The following is a 20,553-nucleotide window of genomic DNA, read 5'->3' as shown; positions in this document are numbered from 1 at the left end:
AATATACAGTACAGACAAAAAGTTTGGACACACCTTCTCATTTAAAGATTTTTCTGCATTTTCAAGACTATGAAAATTGTACATTCACACTGAAGGCATCAAAACTATGAATTAACACATGTGGAATTATATACTTAACAAAAAGTGTGAAACAACTGAAATTATGTCTTATATTCTAGGTTCTTCAAAGTAGCCACCTTTTGCTTTGATGACTGCTTTTCACACTCTTGGCATTCTCTTGATGAGGATCAAGAGGTAGTCACCAGAAATGGTTTTCACTTCACAGGTGTGCCCTATCAGGTTTAATAAGTGGGATTTCTTGCCTTTTAAATGGGGTTGGGACCATCAGTTGTGTTGTGCAGAAGTCAGGTGGATACACAGCTGATAGCCCTACTGAATAGACTGTTAGAATTTGTTTCATGGCAAGAAAAAAGCAGCTAAGTAAAGAAAAACAAGTGGCCATTATTACTTTAAGAAATGAAGGTCAGTCAGTCCGAAAAATTGGGAAAACTTTGAAAGTGTCCCCAAGTGCAGTCGCAAAAACCATCAAGCGCTACAAAGAAACTGTCTCACATGAGGACCGCCCCAGGGAAGAATACCAAGAGTCACCTCTGCTTCTGAGGATAACTTTATCCGAGTCACCAGCCTCAGAAATAGCAGGTTAACAAGAGCTCAGATTAGAGGCCAGGTCAATGCCACACAGAGTTCTAGCAGCAGACACATCTCTACAACAACTGTTAAGAGGAGACTTTGTGCAGCAGGCCTTCATGGTAAAATAGCTGCTGGGAAACCACTGCTAAGGACAGGCAACAAGCAGAAAAGACAAGTTTGGGCTAAAGAGCACAAGGAATGGACATTAGACTTTGCTTTGGTCTGATGAGTCCAAATTTGAGATCTTTGGTTCCAACTACCATGTGTTTGTGCGACGCAGAAAAGGTGAACGGATGGACTCTACATGCCTGGTTCCCACCGTGAAGCATGGAGGAGGAGGTGTGATGGTGTGGGGGTGCTTTGCTGGTGAAACTGTTGGGGATTTATTCAAAATTGAAGGCATACTGAGCCAGCATGGCTACCACAGCATCTTGCAGCGGCATGCTATTCCATCCGGTTTGCTTTTAGTTGGACCATCATTTATTTTTCAACAGGACAATGACCCCAAACACACCTCCAGGCTGTGTAAGGGATATTTCACCAAGATGGAGAGTGATGGGGTGCTACGCCAAATGACCTAGCTTCCACAGTCACCAGATCTGAACCCAATCGAGATGGTTTGGGGTGAGCTGGACCGCAGAGTGAAGGCAAAAGGGCCAACAAGCATCTCTGGGAACTCCTTTAAGATTGTTGGAAGACCATTTCCAGTGACTACCTCTTGAAGCTCATAAAGAGAATGCCAAGAGCAGGGCCGGCGTCAGCACCCGGCGTACCCGGGCAAGTGCCGGGGCCCTGGAAAATCAGAGGGGCCAAGCCGCCCACTCACTGTCGGGGCCCAGGCCCACACACCCACCCGCCCACTCACTGTCGGGGCCGGGCCCACACACCCACCCGCCCACTCACTGTCGGGGCCCTGGCTGCTTCCCCGGCACCTGTTCAGGGAGCAAAAGGGCCAACAAGTGCTTAGCATCTCTTGGAACTCCTTAGAGATAGTTGGAAGACCATTTCTGGTGACTACCTCTTGAAGCTCATCAAGAGAATGCCAAGAGTGTGCAAAGCAGTCATCAAAGCAAAAGGTGGCTACTTTGAAGAACCTAGAATATAAGACATATTTTCAGTTGTTTCACACTTTTTTGTTAAGTATATAATTCCACATGTGTTAATTCATAGTTTTGATGCCTTCAGTGTGAATGTACAATTTTCATAGTTATGAAAATACAGAAAAATCTTTAAATGAGGTGTGTCCAAACTTTTGTCTGTACTGTACTCACCTACCACTGCTCTGTCCAGTATCCAGCGCCGATCTCTTATTCTCAGCGATGTCACTGCTCTGTAGACTCTCCGAGTCACACTGCATTTTCCGTGACCTGGAAGCGGTTTTAACAATGTTAGCTTCAGAACAGGGCTCTATAGGCTTTCACTGTAAAAGAGACCACCGCATCCACCGAAGCATCTCCATTCCTACAATATCGGCAGCCACATGATATTGTTGTGAGAAGCTGCTGCAGCGCTCTACCAGACTAGAAAAGGCTAAAGCCGATCGGCAGCTGCTGAATCGCTCCATCACTCTCTAGACGTAGCAATGTCATGTGACACACTGAGAATAACTGTACCAATAGGAATGGAGGTGAGTATCGATGGCTTCTATTTTATGTAGGGCACTGAAGTGGTTAAAAAGGGTTTGTACAGTGGTGGACATCCCATTTAACATGCAGTATGTGAAGCCAATGCATCTGGACCGAGGCTTAATTTGCAAGTCAGTTCCGAAGAAATACATTTTCTGATGTAATTCCAAGAAATATCATCACAGCCTAGTTGGGTGCAAGACTCCTCCAAGGATAGCAGTTTAGTGGTAAATCGTCTAATGACAAATATCTAAAATATGATGCAGCACATCTACTTTGATAAAAAAAAAGAGTAAGAATCCTTTATCAATCCATATCAGCAACTTTTCAGCTCTCAATGAAGCCTTTTTCAATTTCAAACATTTAAACATTTCTTAATATTTTTTAATAACTTGCAAATCTGGAATTGTGCTACAGAAAATCCGTCAGCCAGTTTTTGCTATGTAATCTGACAGCAGAATGAGATTGGGATAGTGACCCTGATTCCAGCGATGTGTCACTTAGTTTATTGGGTGCTGCGGTTATGATAGAATCACAGTTTTATCTGTTGCTAAATTAGCAAAACTCAAATTTTGATCTGTGTATAACCCCGCTCGCAACACTGATTTGCTGGTTTCTACGTATAATGTATAGTGAGAGCAAGCTGCTAATTAGTGGTAGGGGTGTGGTTTGACTAGGAGGAACCAGGCAGTTAGTCCTCTAGTGATAATCTACTGCTGATAAGACACTGATTGTACTGAAACAATAAAACATAGCCCAATAAATGACTGATCGCTGTAATCAGGGTCTCTGCATATAAATATACCTGTTATCTGAGTAGTCACAGTTTTCATATTTCAAAACTCTAATTCTGTAATTTCTTCTTTTTCATTTGTAGGTAAGTCAGTTCCAATATCTACAATATTTCTCAACTACCTGTTTGGTGTGTCGTGGCATTAGTAAGTAGTGAAATAAAAAAATTGCATTTTTATAAATGTGCATTGAGTGCCAAGATCATTATGAATTTACTTAATTTATGGGGATTTTACTACTCTGCTGAATAGTTCAATGTAATAAATGAAAAAATCAGAAAAATGATACATATTACTATTATCACTGAAATTACGTAATCAAGTATAAGAAATGAAGATAATGTGTTGGTCATTGGGGGTCTAACCATAGGGATTCCCAAGATCACAGCTCTAGAACTCCAAGAATGGGGTTATGCAGCCCCATCCTAAATGGAGTGGACCGCTCCCAGCAGTCAGACTCCCAGCAGTCAGTAAGTTGTGCCCTATTTCATGGGTAGGGTATAATTAGATTCTTTTTAAAATACCTTTTTATTTTTTTGGGGTTAACAACAATTTTTTTTTTGTTTAAATTTGTAAGATTTTTTGAATAAAATATGGAACAAAAAATTGTGAACAGCCTGAATTTATCTTTATTTTAAAAAATATTGACACTGCTGGAAAATTGCCAGAAATAAAACTTTACATGGTCCAAAACTGATTTGTGGGATGTCAACTCTGTTTCACTGATCAAATGTAATTTCTGAACAACTAGTTATTCCATTATACCTATACATGTCAGAGCTCTCTGATTGTCCATGAAGCTAGGGTTTCTTTTACTTTTAATAAATGTGTTTTGGCTATACCAGGTACCAGCTTGTCAAATGCCACTTGCTGTCATCTAATTAGCATTCAAAGTTACATCAACTTATGGCATCAAGATCGGAAATTAATTGAACAATAATATGCCTCCTACTGAAACACATTTCTATTAATAAAGTGAACACCTGTCAGGGCTTTGCTGATATATACCAACTCCATGTGTCCATGTATCATGAAGGCTTGCCAGCATACATGGCAGGCAACAACTAAAAATCAAGTGTTATTTACTTCTCTGATCTGACATTGATAATGACACATCGACATTGAATATTTAAATAACTCTTTTCAACATTTTTTTGTATTGAATTCTCATTTATTCATTGCTTACACTAGAGGCGGACACTGACAGCTTGGGGCCCCTGTGCAAGAAATGTGTCTGGGCCTCCCTTCTTTTATGGCGACAAAGCTACAAATTATACATAATTTGCATATATACTTTGTACATTATGCTGATTGAAATATGGGAAAACTTCTTTTCTAATGGAGGAGGCTGATGGACTTTTCTTCAGATGCTTTCCCATCAGTAGTCATTTTGTACGCTGTGTAAGAGATGGTGCTATACATAACAAGACGTGATACTATGTAAAAATAAGACGCCGCTAAACAAAGGAGGACACTATATAATAATGGATGGTGCTATACATGATAAGAGAGGATACCCTGTCATAATGGGATGCCACTATACATAAAAACAGAGGACGCTATATAATAAGGGATGGTGCTATACATTATAAGAGGATACCCTGTCATAATGGAGCAAATAGAGAGTTTTCCAGCAGCAAATCTGAAGGAAGGGATTAAAAACAACTGTTTATTGTTTCATTTAAATTTCCAAAGTATGTATATTTAAAAATAAAACTAACACATTCTCAGGAATGAGTGACACCCCATCCTGATATGAATGGCACCCCCATCCTGGTAAGCATGGCACCCCCATCCTGGTATGCATGGCACCCCCATCCTGGTATGCATGGCGCCCTAATTCTGGTATGCATGTTACCCCCATCCTGATATGCATGGCACCCTCATCCCCGTAATGCAGCAGATATGAAAAAAAATAAATGATTCTGCTCACCTCTCCTGTGCCCCAGGGCTGCGTCCTCTGCTGCTGCCAGCAGCTGATCTCACCATGTGAGCAGCGCATGACATCACTGCCATGCACCCTCATATGTTGGGTTCAGCTGCCGGAAGATTCCCTGTTCCCCACGCCCGGACTATGGGTGTGGGGAGTAGTGAATATTCATTATCCTTAAGACCGCACACAGTGTCAGCCGCAGCCGCCGACTTCCTGCAATGGCCAGGCGATCATGTGTGTCCTCTATTAAAGAGAATAAATATTCACTACTCCCCACGCCCATGGAGCACCATTCATAGCAGGGCCATACATCCGGACTATAAGACGCTCCCCCCTCTTTCCTCCAAAATTTTGGAGTAAAAAAGTGTGTCTTATTGTCCAAAAATACGGTAACTAGAGAGGATGCTACGTATAAAGGAACACAGTGTTATACATGATAAAGAGATAACTATGTAATTAAGGATGGTGCTATACATAATAAGAAAGTATTATAAACAGATCGACCAACATAAATAGTATCATGGGTATTCGGTATAGAGGAAAAAACAGCTTATCCTATATACCCATGATAGATAGCCAACTCGAAAATAAATACGAAAAACTAGAGAAACTCGAGTATGCGGCAAAATTCGAAAAAACGTTATTAAATATTGAGAAAATCGCATGCGCATGCACCAGGACCGCTCACACAATCCCGCCCCCCGCAACGCCCGTCAAGGCAGACGCGACGCCCCGGAAGCGCCACAAGGAACACATCCGGAGCATCGCCAGTGCCATGGAGACAGACGCACGGGACCGCAGGAGGGTAAGTAGCCCGGCGCATGCGCGCCACCCACCTCAGAGTGTCACATCCTGCATCCACCGTAGTCATAGTTATATATCCCACATAAACCATCATCTTACAATATCATATCTGCCGTCAGAACGAATCCCATCAAGGTCAGAGATGTATAGCAGAGTTCGTACAATAGGATATGACGATGTTAAGAGTTCAATTCCACGGCGGAGCACAGGCAGCCGAGTGGGCCAAATCCGTCAGGGCCCGTCGGTCATCTTTCTTGATACGGTTAGGGAATATTTGTTCATGGAATAAAGCTGTATAGTAGCCGGAATGAGGACCAATGATATTTGTAAACACTAGATAAAAAATATATATATCAAAAATAAGATAATTAAAATCAAAAACAATAAAATCAAACAAAATTAAAGTGGGCACACCATATCTATCAAATCCGCCATGAATTAGATAGCAGGAACTACAGGAGAGCATAAGGTAAATGCCAAGAAAGGGCACTAAAATCAAGTACAACCTGAGGATTAGCAGATAGCAGATATACCTTAGTCAGGGTTATCTATAGTTCAAAAGAGCCATCAGCCAAATCCAAAGGAGAAAAAAGGGGGGGATCATAACGCTTGTGAGACGCAGAACACGCTATCTGCATCATAAGAATGATGAAAAGCCTAAATTTTCATTCAGACCCCGCGGTGCCAGGGTATCAAGGGTAAATATCCATCTCGCCTCCTTTTGTGCTAGGAGGCGTTTGGCATTCCCACCCCGGGAGCCGAGATACACTTTATCAATCCCCCGCACCTTCAGTGAACGAGAGTCACAGTTGTGAACATCTCTAAAGTGTAGGGGTAGCGTCTTCAGGTAGCGTTATGATCCCCCCCTTTTTTCTCCTTTGGATTTGGCTGATGGCTCTTTTGAACTATAGATAACCCTGACTAAGGTATATCTGTTATCTGCTAATCCTCAGGTTGTACTTGATTTTAGTGCCCTTTCTTGGCATTTACCTTATGCTCTCCTGTAGTTCCTGCTATCTAATTTATGGTGGATTTGATAGATATGGTGTGCCCACTTTAATTTTGTTTGATTTTATTGTTTTTGATTTTAATTATCTTATTTTTGATATATATATTTTTTATCTAGTGTTTACAAATATCATTGGTCCTCATTCCGGCTACTATACAGCTTTATTCCATGAACAAATATTCCCTAACCGTATCAAGAAAGATGACCGACGGGCCCTGACGGATTTGGCCCACTCGGCTGCCTGTGCTCCGCCGTGGAATTGAACTCTTAACATCGTCATATCCTATTGTACGAACTCTGCTATACATCTCTGACCTTGATGATGATTCGTTCTGACGGCAGATATGATATTGTAAGATGATGGTTTACTTACCCTCCCGCGGTCCCGTGCGTCTGTCTCCATGGCACTGGCACTGGCGACGCTCCGGATGTGGTCCTTGTGGCGCTTCCGGGGCGTCGTGTCTGCCTTGACGGGCGCTGCGGGGGGCGGGATTGTGTGAGCGGTCCTGGCGCACGCGCCAGACATGCCTTCCGGCCGGTGGCCATCCTCTTCCGGTCACGTGACATCACACGTGACCATCTTAGCGCGCTATTTAAAAAGATACCGGTCTTTGGACCAGCGACGCCTCTTGAGAAAGCGATCCACGGGAAACGCGCGTCGAGGCTTGCGGGCTTTACACCTGTTCTCTCCTGCCTTGTCAATTCACCTTCCTGCCCTCTCCTTCTGGCACTGTTATTGGTAAGCTACCTCTATTTATAATGATTGCATATGCTGGATTCCTCTCAATACTGTATACCCTTTATTTATAATGATTGTATATGCTGGATAGCTTGCAATGTTGTATACCCTTGGGTTGATTACATGTATACCTTTGGTATCCAGACCCTTTATGAATTTTCGAGCCATGGATTTCTTGCTCCCGATCTAGGTGTATCACTATTTTAACCCGGTCGTGCCTGCACCCTAGGGAAACACTTTTTTTAATGACTTACTTTTGGATTTCATTCTGAATTACTTTGTACCATTGGTCTATGTGTTCCCCTTCGTTGCAGTATGACTGTGGTTGCTTTTTGTACCTTTTACCCTGTGATATGTTCCGCAATCTACATATATTTGTAATCTACACCATTTTAGATTTTCTCAATATTTAATAAAGATTTTTCGAATTTTGCCGCATACTCGAGTTTCTCTAGTTTTTCATAATAAGAAAGTACACTATACAGTAAGGGATGGTGCTATACATAATAAGTGCGCACGTTGTACGATAAGGGATTGTGCTATACATATTAAGGCTACATTCCTGCTGTATCCAAGTGAAGTGTGGGTGTGATTTCTGATTTTCTTGGACAACACACAAACCCATTGAGTATGTCCTATTTTTATTCTCAAAATCTGATCAGAATAGTACATACCCTGAGTCTCAAAGATCTCATTCTTGGATCCATGATTTTCACAAATGTGTGAATGGACTTATGAAACTCTATGATTCCGAATGATGTCCAATAAAAAAATCTGGCAACACACACACATTTCATATGATGGTGTGAAAGTAGCCTAAGGGAGATTATTTTTTGTTGTTTCTTCTCCATCTGGTCAGATCTTCATGTCGACATCTTCTAGCCACACTGATTACCAAAGCCCTGAAAATAACAATGTCACATATATTGTATGTATACATTTGCTCCAGAATAAAAAATCCCCCACACCAAGCCCCTGAATACAAACATGTACCACACCATGTATTAACACTGTGCCCCCCAATAGCTATAATTTCCGATTCCCAATAAATCTAAATGAATCAGTCACTGTGACTCTCCCTCCAATGTATTTTAAATCTTTGTCCTGTGCCCTCTCATTCCCAAATTCTTTATATGTACCTCTATAGTGTCAGTCCAATTCATTATAAGTCACTGATAGCATTCTTCCTCACTTTGGTTCATTATAAGTCCCTAATAGCATCTTTCCCCACCCCTAATTCATTATAAATCCCTAATAATAATGAATTGTGAGTGGAGAAGGATTAGGGATCTATAATGAATTAGAGGGGAAGACACAATTAAGGACTAATTAATAAATTAATGAAATGTGAGATGGGGGGACGCTATCAAGGACATAGCATCCTTGCCCACCCTCAATTCATTATAATGCCCACATAGCATCTTCCCCCACCTCCAGAATCAATATGAGTTACTAATAGCATCTTCTTCAACCCCCAATTTATTATAAGTCCCTATACAGTGTCCTCTCCACAGCACAATTCATTATAAATCTTTGTATAATATACTCCACCCCTTTATTCATTAAAAGTCTCTGATAGCATCCTCACCCACCCCCTATTCATCACAAAGTGTCCTATCCCCCTTAACCCCCATCATGCTGTCCTCACTGTGCTAAAAAGAAAAAAAAGATTCACTCCATTCTACATATATTCCCTCCCCTGCATCTTTTCTTTATTCTCTTGCTGGGTACTTTCTATATAATGCAGGCCGGCATGCTGATGTCATCACATTACTTGTACCTGTGTCATAGAAAAAGATGGGCTGGAAGCCAAGAATGGATTTCTCTGGCTCTGCTGCCATTTTCTAGTATAGGCATTGCCCGGCACATCACTAATGATAAGAGCAATCTGGCCATGAACCCCTGGAGTCTCCAGCTCTGAACAACAGGTCAGATTTACTTCATTATAAGTCACCCTTGCACAGGCCCCCCTCCACCTCTGGACCCCTGTGGAGCTACACCAACAGTATGTCTGCCTCTGGTCTACATATTGAGGTTCTTAATTATATGGTGATAATAACATTAAAATAGCATAATATATATAACTATAATTCGGTATTAATCCATACATAAGAAAAATTAAGTATATTAGAAGAGCTAGGCAAATTTAGTTGAGTGGAATTGAATTCTTCAAAATGCAGATTTTTTGTAATCCGCTCTGCGCAACTTTAGTAAAATGAGAGCCAGCTATCTACCGTTTTGCTAAACTATAAAAGGCTGGCAAAAAGGATTTAAAAAATATATACTTCTCACCACTCTAGCCACCTTCCCTTCTTTCTCTCCTTCTTATGGTCCTCTAAGGCTCTTCTCACCACCTCTGGGCATCATCACGCTAGGCTGGAACTTTTGGTTGAAACTCGGTCAGGGATGTCCCAGCCTAGAGTGTGCAATGCAAGGGTCTGGCACATGTTTTGACGTCATGATGTGTGCCATGACCTTAGAAGGTGCACTCTAGGTCAGGACTTCCAGCTGTGCATAGCCGCAAGATGTTTTTGCGCAAATACAGTGCATTGTAGGGTCGTGGTAACGTTGTGACATTACGACATGCCACTCAAGCATATGACATGCACTCTAGGCTAGGACATATGGCCATGTTTAGATCTGGGATGCTTCTGAGCATGTGCTGAAATATCCAGGACCTAGTTAAGGCCCAAAATCCCAACCTAGTATGAAGATACCCAGAGTTTCGGAGCACGGCGGTAAGCATAGGACCATATGATAGGCAGTGAGCATCGGGGGTGAATGTTGAGGTAAATATTCGTTTTTTGTTTTTTTTTCTCTATATTTAACATTTACTATGCTCTGGGGTCTCTCAAGATCTCAGCGCTTAATAAGTAACATTCAGTTTGCAGATAATAAATTTGCTGCCAATCAAATTTCCTGGTAAATTCCACACAAATCTCACCATATTGACTCAGCACTAAAGTCTAAACAATATTTCAGCATCTTGAATATTTAATATTTATTTGTTTGATTATATTTATTTATTAATTTTTTTTATAATTTCATTATCATGTAAAACTTTATTTTCAGAGGGTTTTTTGTACATATAATATACTTTAATATAATACAGAATACATTTTATTTTATATTTGTTAAAAAAAGCCCCTACATACTATATAAGTACTAAAAAATCTTAAAAATGTGTAAACCAGTTTTGAATTTTTTTACTAAAACAAAAGACCTATAATAGTCTACTTCTGTTTTCTTTACAATCCTCAATTTAATTGTCATTCCAAGTCCATTGCTACAGATTTCTGCTTGGTTGAAGAGCTTCTCATCCATAATTTTCATTCCTCGTGTCCTTATTGGGAGCTCGGAGTTGAAATAACAATGACATGCCTACTGGATAGTTGAATATTGGATATGTTTAACAGTGCAAATAACAAGTAAGGAGAAATCCCACAGATGTTCAAGAGGACACTGTAAAATAATGTCTTTAAAGATTCTATGTATTCAGTGAAGAGGCGGCAGAGCTGCCCTAATGAGCGCAGTCACTTTAGCTTATCACCATTGGAACTGTTGCCTCTTTTTACAGCGTTAATCTCTGAAAACTAATTTTTTGAGTAGCAACACTGACTTTTATAGTCATATGCTACAATTTAATCTTCCTAGAAATTGTCTTTTTTTAAGGTTTGCTGGAAGCAAATCCTTGCAATTTAATTTTCAAGTTCGTATTTTTATCATGGCATTTCTCTTTTGATACATGTATAGAAACACTGACTTGTATTTAGAATAATTTTTTTAATAAAGAATGACAATTACCTGTAAAGGTCACGATTGGCATAATTCAAATTGGCAAGTTGATATACAGTATATATTGAGTCTATTTATATTCAGGAAATAATGTAGATTAGTAACATGTATTCTTTGACTTATTCATATAGTCCAAAAGTTGAATAGAATATTTGTGCTTAGGTAAAGTGTTGAAAAAGAATATTAAAGTTAGATTTCTTTCAATAGAAATAAACCAAATTATGACCTTTGTAACAGATGTTCTAGAGGGAATGTAATTTCTCTATACATAAAATGCTTCATTAGATTTTGTATGTGAATTAGATATAATGATTAGCCTAAAATTTCAACCCGTGACTTCTTTTTATGGCTCTGCCTCCTACATATGAACTATGTTTGCTATACACATGGTTCATGGGAATTGACTCAACTGGGTCTACATTTACAGATTACAATTGACCTATTTCATATTGCATAGTAATTCACATTAAATCATCTATTAAATCAATCAGCCTCACTTATGCATTAATAATAATTGTGAATGAAGCTTAAAGTGAATGTCCACCATTAAACACCAGTATGTTTTTTTATATTAATTTTCCCTATTTGTCATTGGAACAGTCTAGTTTCCTCTTTTTTCTGATGCTGCGCCCCAGATTACTTGCACAGATAGAAATTTAAAACAGAAGATGGGACATACTTGCAACTGCATCTAGAGAGCAGCACGGAGGCTCAGTGGTTAACACTGCAGCTTTGCAGCGCTGGGGTCCTTGGTTCAAATCCCACCAAGGCCAACATCTGCAAGGAGTTTATATGTTCTCCCAGGTTTCCTCTGGGTTCTCCAGTTTCCTCCCACACTCCGAGGACATACTGATAGGGAATGTAGATTGTGAGCCTGAATGGGGACAGTGCCAATATTGTTTGAATTGTAAAGTGCTGCAGAATATGTTGGCGCTACATAAATAAATAGAGAAAGCTAAATTGCATACCATATACTTTGTTAATGGTAAAGGAATACTTTCAAAATATTTTTTTTTTCTGTAACTATTCCCCAAAAATTTATTTTTTATTTAGTATTACTTTATTTAGTTGTTTTATTCTATCTGAAGATTTTTTCAGCTATTTCTGTTAGGTCATGTGTCGACAGAGTGACAACCCCCCCTCCTGGGAATTACTTGCTTTTCTTGCTTAGTCACTAGAAATGCCTCTGCGATGAAATTGTACGGACTGTATCACAAACAGGCATTATAAATAGTGTTGAGCGAGCACTAAAATGCTCGGGTGCTCGAAGCTCGGGCCGAGCTCACTGTGATACTCGGGTGCTCGACCCGAGCAACGAGCCCAATCTTAGTCTATGGGAGTCCCGAACATTTTTGCGGCGGCTCCCCTGGCAGTCTGTAGAAAGCCTAAAAAGTGCCCAAAACGATAGTGACAGTGCTCAAATGACATGGGGACAGCATGAGGATCGCCCCTGGAAGCATTTCTAACCCCCAGGTCACTGCTGTCAACAACGTGGTCAGAGGTATTAAGCCACTTTTACAGGCTCACAATATAACGTTCAAAAACGAAACTGAAAGTGCTTTCCTGTGAAATATGTTAACCCCTTAACGACCATGGGTCTTTCTGTTTTTGTGTTTTCCTTTTTTGCTCCCCTTCTTCCCAGAGCCAGAACTTTTTTAATTTTCGTTCAATATGGCCATGTGAGGGCTTATTTTTTGCTGGACGAGTTGTACTTTTAAACACCATCACTGGTTTTACCATATTGTGTGCTGGAAAATGGGAAAAAAATTTCAAGTGCAGTGAAACTGCAAAAAAAATGCAATTCCACAGTTGTTTTTTGGGTCCTTTTTTTACCACGTTCACAGATTGCTAAAACTGACCTGACATCATTATTTTCCAGGTCGTTACGAGTTCATAGACACCAAACATGTATAGGTTCTTTTTTATTTAAGTGGTGAAAAAAAAATCCAAAGCTTGCTAAAAAATTTTAAAAAAATGACGCCATTTTCCGAGACCCTTAGCTTCTCCATTTTTCGGGATCTGGGGCCAGGTGAGGGCTTATTTTTTGCGTGCCAGGCTGACGTTTTTATTGATATCATTTTGGAGTAGATCCGATGTTTTGATCGCCCGTTATTGCATTTTATTGCAAAGTTGTAGCGACCAAAACAACTTAATTCTGGCGTTTAAAATTTTTTCTCGTTACGCCGTTTACTGATTGTATTAATTCTTCTTTTATATTGATAGATCGGGTGATTCTGAACGCGGCGATACCAAATATGTGTATGTGTTTTTTTTTTTTATATATATATATATATATATATTTTATTTTGAATGGGGCGAAAGGGGGGTGACAAACTTTTATATATTTTTTATTTTTTTTATTTTTTTAAAAACTTTTTTTTTACACTTTCTGCTTGCTTCTATAGTCTCCAGAGGAGACTAGAAGCAGCAGTTGTCTGATTGCTTCTACTGCATACAAGCGATGAGCAGATCGCTTGTATGCAGGAGAAATGCTCACTTGCTATGAGCGCTGACCACTAGGTGGCGCTCATAGCAATTGAGACATGACAACCACAGGCATCTGCTGCAGACCCTGAGTTGTCATGCCCACCCATTGGTGACCCGCGATCACGTGACGGGGTCACTGATGGGCGGGGCTTTGGACTCCTGGAAGCGCGAGTTAAATGCCACTGTCAGAGATTTAACATGTTAACAGGCGCGGGTGGATTGCGATTCCAATAATCAGCTGAAATGTGCTCGCTTCAGTGCAGGCTCACCGCCGGTGCCCCCACTGAACCGGCCTTCCCGACCTGGTGCGTACTATTACTGACCAGGTCGGAAAGGGGTTAAGGAACATCCTTTCCAGGGTAAAGACTTGTGTATAAGGTAAAATAAATAACCAAAAACAAAAATACTCCTCCACACCTTGGGCTATGTTCACAAGTAGCATTTTTTATGCGTTTTTGCACGTTTGTACTGCTTTCAACAGTGACAAATGCATTCACCGGGAAATGTCATTTTAACATTTTACAACCTTATCTGGCAATGTGCTGTGTGACACATGCATACAGTGCTAAAAAGACATGGGAGCAGCATGGGGAAGACCCCTGGAAGCATCTCTGACACCCAAGTCACTGCCTAAAAGTGTGCCCATCAGAAGTGATCCTTGCCACATCAGAAGATGCAGACTTGCAACTATCCCCGTGCAAGTCCTTGTCCCAGGGCAGTGTTCAATTGTACCTCCCCCATAACTTGCAATACAAGCGCAAGTATGCAGACTGCCACCCACCCACCCCCAGGCTGCAATACCATACTGCTAGCTTGATTGCACTTGAAATTGGGCCTTTTAAGCATGTGGAGGTGGAATCTGGCCACCACGTCATGGCTGCGTCGGTAGCCTGGTATTCATACTCAGTCCCCAGCCGCCCGGCGGCCGGGTGTCCACGCTTGGTCCCCAGCCGCCAGGGGGCGGCCGGGTGTCCATACTCAGTCCCCAGCCGCCCCGCGGCCGGGTGCCCACACACAGTCCCCAGCCGCGTGGGGGTGGCCGGGTGTCCATAAACGGTCCCCAGCCGCCCCTATTTGTCCCGCTGCGCCTTATACACAAGTGCGCATACCAAAACATTACCTGTGCCCTCCCCAGTGCATTTAGTGGGAAGGACAGTCTAACCACAAACATGTTGAGAAGTGAATGTGGCCAGGAATGGTCCATCTCACTGACGCCTTCACACTGGGTTAATATTGTGGAACCCGGGACACAGTTGGACGCTGGGATGCAACACGTCCTCCAGACATAGAGGATTGCGGGTCCTGGGTCAATCATGCTTCAACACAAAGAACAGAAGGTAGACAGCAGCAGTGGTCGGCCTCCTACACAACGAGTAAATTATTCATGATCATGAGGCCATCCACATCCTTAGCTTTCTGTTCCTTGGAATGCAAGCGCATGTATGTAGTAGCAGCTAGGCCTGAGGTGGTCAGCGTTTTGGCGCATATTCTACCTCCTTCGAGGATTGCTGGATGTTTTCCTGCTACTATCCCAGTTCTATGACTCCCATTAAAACAAAGCTTCAGGTGATGAATGATGGATGAGCTGGTGGCAAAGGAGAAAGAGCAGGAGGAACAGGGACCATTCACATCAATATCAGGCCAGCCAACCACACATGTCTTGTAGGATATGTTTCTGTACCAAACGGAGCGGTTCAGCTACACAGTTATAAGGCATACAGTGAATGCAATGCCTACCAAAAATTTCGAGGCACTCCAATGCCCCTTGGAAGTGACATGGAGGTCAGAGGGCCTTAACTAAACCGTTTTTTCCATTTATAGCAACTGGGTCTCCTGTACACTGTTGGCCTAAGCAGGGAATTGAAGGCTTTCCAAAAATTATTAGGCACTGCAATGCCCCTTGAAACAGATGTGGATTACAGCGTATTAAAAACCTTCTACCCATTATTGGGGAGTGGGTCTCCCTTAGTGTTCGCCTATGCATTGAAAAGCAAAAGCTGACAAAAATTAGGAGGAAATGCAATGCCCGTTGGAAGAGTCGTGGAGGTTAGAGGTAATTAAAAACAACATGTCAATGCCCCTTGGAAGAGCTGTGGAGTTCAGAGTGGTTTAACAAGACGGTTTTAATGCCCTTTAGAAGAGACGTGGAGTTCAGAGTGGTTTAACAAGACAGTTTTGATGCCCCTTGGAAGAGATGTGGAGGTCACAGTAGCTTAACAAGATGGTTTTAATGCCCCTTGGAAGAGATGTGGAGTTCAGAGTGGTTTAACAAGACAGTTTTAATGCCCCTTGGAAGAGTGGTGGAGGTTACAGTGGAATAAAAAGACAATATCTATGCCCCGTGGAAGAGACGTGGAGGTCACAGTAGCTTAACAAGACGGTTTTAATGCCCCTTGGAAAAGTGGTGGAGGTCGCAGTGGAATAAAAAGACAAATATAAACGACCCTTGGAAGAGACGTGGAGGTCGCAGTAGCTTAACAAGACGATTTTAGTGCCCCTTACAAGAGCCATGCAGTACAGCATATTAAAAACATTATTCCCATTATTGGGGAGTGGGTCTCCCATAGTCTTTGCCTATGCCTTCCAAGCAAAAGCTGCCAAAAATTAGGAAGGGGGAACTTGCAATGTCCCTTACAAGAGCCATGCAGTACAGCATATTAAAAACATTATTCCCATTATTGGGGAGTGGGTCTCCCATAGTCTTTGCCTATGCCTTCCAAGCAAAAGCTGCCAAAAATTAGGACAGAGGAAATTGCAATGCTGGCAACATGGACCACGGTCACCCTGGTGGTATAGTTGTCGTGGAGGCTGAGGATAAGGAGAAGAGCAAAAAACAGCCGAAATGAGGAAGCGTATACCCATGTGTGGGTGTGAAGCGATGCATGGGAATACACCTCCCGAAATAACACAGTGGATTTGACTTTATGTTACTCTGCTGTCATTTGTTGGTGATGAGAAGTCTGGCCCAATCCAGCCATTGTTCATTTTTATAAGGGTCAGCTTGTCAGCATTGTCAGTTAACAGGCGAGTGCGCTTATCAGTTATAATTCCCCCAGCAGAACTAAAAACACGCTCCGATAACACGCTAGCGGCAGGGCAGGCTAGGACCTCCAAGGCATACAGAGTCAGTTCATTCCAAGTGTCCAGCTTGGATACCCAATAATTAAAAGGCACAGAGGAATCACGGAGGACGCTGGTACTCCCTCACCATCTTTTGAAACTTTCCACTCCTTGTGAGAGTACCCTGATACTCAGGGCCTGTAAGCTGGGCAGGTCTCAGAAAACTGTCCTAGAACATTGACAGTGTTCCCTTGCCTCTGCTGGATTGGAGTTGCGTCTCTCTCGCCTGTATGCCTTAGTTGGGCAGCGAACTGTGACCTCTGCCGCTACCGTGTTCAGATGGGAATTTTTTTAATAGTTCTGCAGCAAAGGCCTTCTGGTACAGCCCCATTTTTGTAGACCTCTCCAACTCAGGAATAAGAGAGTGAAAGTTCTCCTTGTAGAGGGGGTCTAAAAGTGTCATCAACCAGTAATGACTGTCACCCAACATTTTTACAATGCGAGGGTCACGGTTAATGCAGCGTAACATAAAGTCAGCCATGGGTGCCAGACTGGTAACGGGCAAGACTTCCGTGTCCTCACCAAGATGACGACTGATAGTGTTAAGCGATCACTAAAATGCTCGGGTGCTCGAAGCTCGGGCCGAGCTTACCGTGATACTCGGGTGCTCGACCCGAGCAACGAGCCCAATGTTAGTCTATGAGAGACCCGAGCATTTTTGCGGCAGCACCCCCGGCAGTCTGTAGAAAGCCTAAAAAGTGCCCAAAACGATAGTGACAGTGCTCAAAAGACATGGGGGCAGCATGGGGATCGCCCCTGGAAGCATTTCTGACCCCCAGGTCACTGCTGTCAACAACGTGGTCAGAGGTATTAAGCCACTTTTGCGGGCTCACAATAAAACGTTCAAAAACGAAACTGAAACTGTTTTCCTGTGAAATATGTTAAGGAATTTCCTTTCCAGGGTAAAAACTTGTGTATAAGGTAAAATAAATAACCAAAAACAAAAATACTCCTCCACACCTTGGGCTATGTTCACAAGTAGCATTTTTTATGCGTTTTTGCACTTTTGTATTGCTTTCAACCGTGACAAATGCGTTCACCGGGAAATGTCATTTTAACATTTTACAACCTTATCTGGCCATGTGTTGTGTGACACATGCATACAGTGCTGAAAAGACAAGAGATCAACATGGGGAAGACCCCTGGAAGCATCTCTGACCCCCAGGTCACTGTCTAAAAGTGTGCCCATCAGAAGTGATCCTTGCCGCATCCGAAGATGCAGACTTGCAACTATCCCCATGCAAGTCCTTGTCCCAGGGCAGTGTTCAATTGTACCTCCCCCATTCCTTGCAATGCAAGCGAAAATATGCAGCCAACCACCCACCCACCCGCAGGCTGCAACACCATACTGCTAGCTTTCACTTGAAATGGGGCCTTTTAGTTTGGAGGAGGCCGAAGCTGGCCACTACCTCATGGCCGCTTCGGCAGCGAGGTATCCATACTTTGTCCCCAGCCGCCCGGCGGCCGGGTGTCCACGCTCGGTCCCCAGCCGCCAGGTGGCGGCCAGGTGTCCATACTCGGTCCCCAGCCGCCCTGATTTCTCCTGTCACCTTCCTCCACACTTTTCTTAGCCTGGCCTGCTTTAGGGCAGCATTGGACGAGCCCACCAGAGAACCAGACTCCTCCGGTGGGCCCTGGCTTCTCCATCAGGGGAGTTGAGAGTGCCTAGGTGAGGAGCATGATGATGATGATAGAAGTTAGCATCTGCTTTGTTTTCAAGGAATGCAAGCGCATGTATGTAGTAGCGGCTAGGCCTGAGGTGGTCTGCGTTTTGGCGCATATCCTACCTCCTCCGAGGATTGCTGGATGTTTTCCTGCTACTATCCCAGTTCTATGACTCCCGTTAAAACAAAGCTTCAGGTGATAAATGATGGATGAGGTGGTGGCAAAGGAGAAAGAGCAGGAGGAACAGGGACCATTCACATCAATATCAGGCCAGTCAACCAGATATGTCTTGTAGGATATGTTTCTGTAACAAAAGGAGTGGTTCGGCTACACAGTTATAGGGCATACAGTGAGTGCAATGCCTACCAAAAATTTCGAGCCACTCCAATGCCCCTTGGAAATGACATGGAGGTCAGAGGGCGTTAACTAAACCTTTTTTTCGATTTATAGCAACTGGGTCTCCCGTGCACTGTTGGCCTAAGCAATGAATGGAAGGCTTTCCAAAAATTATGAGGAACTGCAATGCCCCTTACAAGAGCCATGTGTGGCACCCCAGGGGTCTGGTCACCACAGTAATAGAGATATTACGTCGGAGAGCAAGTGGGAGGTTTCCTGGTCAGGATCCCTTAAACATGCAACATCCTCCTGCCCCAGTCCTGGGAGGGGAGAATTCTGCCCTTATAAACTAGATCTGGGGCGGGGTTGAGTGAGTCAGAGAACAGTCAGAGTCAGAGTGAGAGCAAGGGAAAGTAACAGCAAGGAGCTCTGTAGGAGCTAGGAGCTAAAGACCAGGGGCTGGAAGCTGAGCAAAGCTCGCCCTGGCAGAAGACAATAGGAACCGGACACAGGAGTCCGAAGCTGTGAGGACTTATATATCCAGCAGCAGAAACCAGCCGGCAGGGGATTTCAGGTCCTCTGGCCATAGAAGCCCGGAGGCTCAGTCACAAACAAGGGACCAGCACCGCCGTCATGGAGCGGAGGCTAACAGAAGGCCCCAAGTCACCAGCCATACGGGTGAGCACTACACGGTACACTCAGGGACGTGGGCTACTTCTACCCGCTTACAGCAAGGTAGCCAGGAAGAGTGCCGACAGACGGGGAGGCCTACAACTCCACCTGGCCAGGGGAACTCCTGCTTGCTCACAGACTGACCAGGCCTCTTATGCTAGCCAGTACTCCCGGGAGGGTCTACCTTATAATCATCAGTAAAGACCCTGAACTGCACTGCAAAGACTCTGAGTCGTTCCTGCTGCGCTCGTGCACCATCACCCTCATCATCCACACACACTGCCCTGAGGCTATACTCCTCCCGAGGGGAGTTATCCCATTCTATCCTGCGCACACAACACCAGCCTCAGCTGTCTGCCTCGCAGCGGTGGTACTCCATGACCGCAATCCACGGGTGGCGCAGTTGGACAATTAACCTCGAAACCTAAGAAAGACTGCCACTGGTTTGACCAGCCTGAGCCACGGACCGGGTCACCGCCACGGAGACTACAGACCCCAGAGACCCGGCACCGGGTATCCCACACACGTGTACACACGGCCCAGGGGGCGCGTCACATGCTGTACAGCATATTACAAACATAAGTCCCATTATTGGGGAGTGGGTGTCCCATAGTATTTGCTTATGCCTTGCAAGCAAAAGCTGCCAAAAATTAGGACGGAGCAACTTGCAATGCCCCTTACAAGAGCCATGCAGTACAGCATATTACAAACATAAGTCCCATTATTGGGGAGTGGGTCTCACATAGTATTTGCTTATGCTTTCCCAGCAAAAGCTGCCAAAAATTAGGACGGAGCAACTTGCAATGCCCCTTACAAGAGCCATGCAGTACAGCATATTACAAACATAAGTCCCATTATTGGGGAGTGGGTGTCCCATAGTATTTGCTTATGCCTTGCAAGCAAAAGCTGCCAAAAATTAGGACGGA

This window comes from Phyllobates terribilis, unplaced genomic scaffold (assembly GCF_046119375.1).
Source record: "Phyllobates terribilis strain yellow unplaced genomic scaffold, ASM4611937v1 Scaffold_2__4_contigs__length_985480577, whole genome shotgun sequence".
Lineage (NCBI taxonomy): Eukaryota > Metazoa > Chordata > Amphibia > Anura > Dendrobatidae > Phyllobates > Phyllobates terribilis.
The sequence above is the reverse complement of the archived record's forward strand: the minus strand, read 5'-3'. Positions refer to the sequence as shown.